Genomic DNA, 3,803 nt, shown 5'->3' with positions numbered 1-3,803 from the left:
TGAGGATGAGCAGCGGTTATTTGTCAGCCATGCTTTGGCACTGCAGCGCTGACAGTTGTTGCACAGAAGACAAGAAAAAACCATCCGAGCAATGAGGTCAACATGTTTCGGTATTTCTGTCATGCCGACCAGCATTGTTTGGACACATGTGTGTGGTGCTCGAGCAAGACAGAAGACAGCAGGCATGCACACGTTGCTCATTACAGTGGCTGTTTTTATAATTAGTGATCATCATTTCTGCCAATTACTTCACACATACATCAGCAAACGGATCGAACACGAGCAGCAGAGCAAAAAGCCGCCCTGGTTCTTTCTTATTAGGTGGTTTAAGATAAAATGATTTACAGTAAACAGGCTGTATTAGATATTTCTATATGTTTCCTATTGGTGTTGATGCTAATTTGATAAATGGAGAAAAAAGGCAGCATATAGCAGCATAACAGCAACGATGCAGTGAAGGTATTTATAGCGTTTTCGGTAAAGCAATAAGAACCCAGCCACCTGTTCCCCTAACTATTTACTGAGACAGACCACCGAGTGTGTGTGTGTGTGTGTGTGTGTGTGTGTGTGTGTGTGTGTGTGTGTGTGTAAAAGAGAGATCGCAGACAAACAAGAAGAAACATATATCATGCTCATATAAAATCAACCAAATCTAAAGGAAGTTCCCACCTGACTCCCTCAGAATCAGCTGATTTTTATGCACAGTAACTTCAGCAGATTTCATGAAGTAATGCAAGATTTTACCTTCATATTATTAATATTTTCCAAAACAGAGGCCCTTGAAGTACACACGGGTGGGTTGAAATTCCATATTTCCAGATTTGTGTTTCTCCCAGCAATTTGTGAGCCCTCATAACTTCATAAGTCCAGGATATAGCCGGATGAAATGAATTTCAGAGCCCAAAATCACATTTAAGCTCTGTTATAAAGTGCAACCAAATTCTAAAAGCCAAAATCTCATTTTATTTCAGCACAATTTTTATTCTACAATCCAATATAAGCATTAATATCACAGGGTATATCATAGTTTCAGTACCAAAACTACACCAGTTTAATGTGTTATCTAGTTCCAGAACAGAATTGCATTTTGGGTGAACTTTCACGGATCGTGTCACCATGTGGGATAGGTGGTTGGTCCAAGCAAGTTTTAGTGCCTATAAATAGTTCTCCCCCTTCCCAGTTCAACACAGGTGCAGTCAGTTGGTGGTACGAGTCGCAGAATTGCTGAAATGGAGATTATCTGAATGCAGTGAATGCGTCTCAAGTGACTGAAGGTCCAGCTACAGGTGAATCAGCACTCCTGGCTGTAACTCCACCACGCTGGCATTCCAAGCAACTCTGTGAAGGTTCTTATATTATATAGCACAAGTCAAGGGACGGATAAAAGAACATTTCCAAATATTCCTTGAAGTACAGTTATATCCAAGATTAAGAAATGGAAAGAATATGGCACATGTGTAAAATTGCCCACAGCAGGCTGCCTTCAGAAAATGAATGACAGTGGAAGACAGAGACTGGTGAGGTAGGCCACCAAGACACCGATGACTTCTCTGAAGGGCTTAGAAGCTTATAGGTAGCTTATAGACAGGAGAGACTGTACCTGACCTCACCTGTCAGAGCTTTATGGGAGCGTGGCAAAGAGAAAGCTCCTGCTGGAGTTCACAAGAACGCATCTGAGAGCGTCTGATGTCGCCTCGAAGAAAGTTTAATCTGATGAGGTCCAAACTGAGCTTTTTCCTCATCAGACTAGATGCTTTGTTTGCTGGACACCAAACACTAACCACAATCCCAAATACACCCTCCCCACCATGACGCATGGGGGTGGCAGCATCATGATGCGGGGATGGTTCTCTGCAGCAAGTCCTGGAAGACTCATAAACAGCAGAGGGCAAAGGGTCAAATGAATGCAGCAAAGTATTGGAAAATCCTGCAGGACAACCTATTGCTGCCAACAAGAGAAATGCGACTTTGGAGAAAATTTGTTTTCCAGCATGACAATGACCCGAAGCGTATGGCAAAAGCTACACAGAAATGGTTTTAAGACGGCAAGGCGAATGTTCTGGAGCCCAGACCTCAATCTACTTTGTGGCCGGACTAGAAAATTGCTGTTCACTAACAATTCCCAACAACCCGACCAAGCTTGGGCAGTTTTGTGAAGAAGAATGGGGTAAAATGGCAGTGTCCAGATGTGTAAGGCTGATTAAGACCTATTCACACATGCTTTACCAGCCAAGATGCCTCTGCTAAATACTAACTTGGATGGGGTGCATAATTATGAAGTCACTTATTTTACATATCACATTTTTAATTAATCAGCATTACTTTTTAGAAATCAGTTTTCACTTTGACATGAAAGAGCCTTTTTGTAATTTACCATGAGTCAGTCAAGGGGAAGACTTTCAAGGAGGGTAACCGTAGCGTGTGAAAGAACTCATTTTTAACTCCATTCTGATCCCATAATCATCTTCTAGTCATGATTCCATCTGTGTCAAAATAACCTTTTAACATAGTCATCTAAAACAGGGTCTTGGTTGCAGTTTTTAACAGAGCTCGAATGTGGTTTTCTATCTCGGCTCTGTATCGACTTATAAGGGCTCAGAAATGCTGCAAAAATAACATGAATCAAAGCGTGAAATCTCCACCCACCCCTATGTACTTTAAGGGCCTGCAACTCAGAAATTATTCATAGTGTGAAGGTAATATTTTGCATGGCTTTGTTAAATTTACTAAAGTTAAAAAAAAAAATCTGCTGATTCTGAGGGCAGGTTAGGTGGAAAGCACTGATTGATTTTTTATGGATCGGCCCAGCGGGGATCAGTATTAACACGGCTCTTTTGTTGTGAAAGGTTAATGTGTTATTTCTTAAAATGTCCTGAAGTAAAAATAGAAATACTGCAATTAGTATAGCTAAAAATGACAGGGATGTGACTTTGTTGTAATTGTTTTTCATAATTCTTGCTGGGAGTCACAACTAAATTCGTGCTCATTATACGTAAGTAATCGATGATCATTTCTATCGATCCTCAGCCCGAAGGAATCGGAGGTCACTTGGGACAGTCCGCATAATTGACTGAAATCAATGCACTCACACTAATTGGGTTGGGAGCCAATGGAAGGGTGAGTTCTTCTCAGGAAGAGCTGCCGGGGTTGAGGTCGCCCATCTGCAGAGGAATTGAAAAACTCGTCTAAGATGAGCACAAAAGCCATTTACCTGTGACCTTAACCTGAACTTCTGCACACCCCAGAGGAAGTTAAGCTGATTCAAGAGATTTATACTCTGAAATATTTATAGCGTAAAGAGGGGCTGAATAAAAAAAAAAATCCATCAAATATGGTATGCAGAGTTGGTATGGAATCATCCGCTCAATACGGAGTACTGGGAGACAGCCTGAGGCGCCTCGTGTTGTCTATTTCCATTGTGAATTTAGTACATGTTGAGATCAATCAATGGAATAATCTATGAAACTTAATGGATCTCGTGCAGCAATTTTTGAGGAGTACTGCAGCACAAAGAACTGCACAAAGGGGTGAAATCAGAAAATGATATACATTATTAAAATTGAACCTTTTAGTATAATAAGTGCTCACAGACAATTAAAGCCTGCTGGTAGGAACGCAAACAAGAGCTCCTTAGAAGCTTATTCAAAGCAGCGACTGGAAGGAGGCAGAACATTTACTGTAGACGACTGGTAACATGCGATCAATTCCTAATTTGACTGACGTCTCAACATGCTAATTTTCCATCTATAATCATACAATCTGTCCATAGTTCACACAAGTTGGACAATGTCAATAAGAAAATC

This window comes from Stegastes partitus, unplaced genomic scaffold (assembly GCF_000690725.1).
Source record: "Stegastes partitus isolate 25-593 unplaced genomic scaffold, Stegastes_partitus-1.0.2 Scaffold443, whole genome shotgun sequence".
Taxonomy (NCBI): Eukaryota; Metazoa; Chordata; class Actinopteri; family Pomacentridae; genus Stegastes; species Stegastes partitus.
This window is presented reverse-complemented; position numbering follows the sequence as displayed.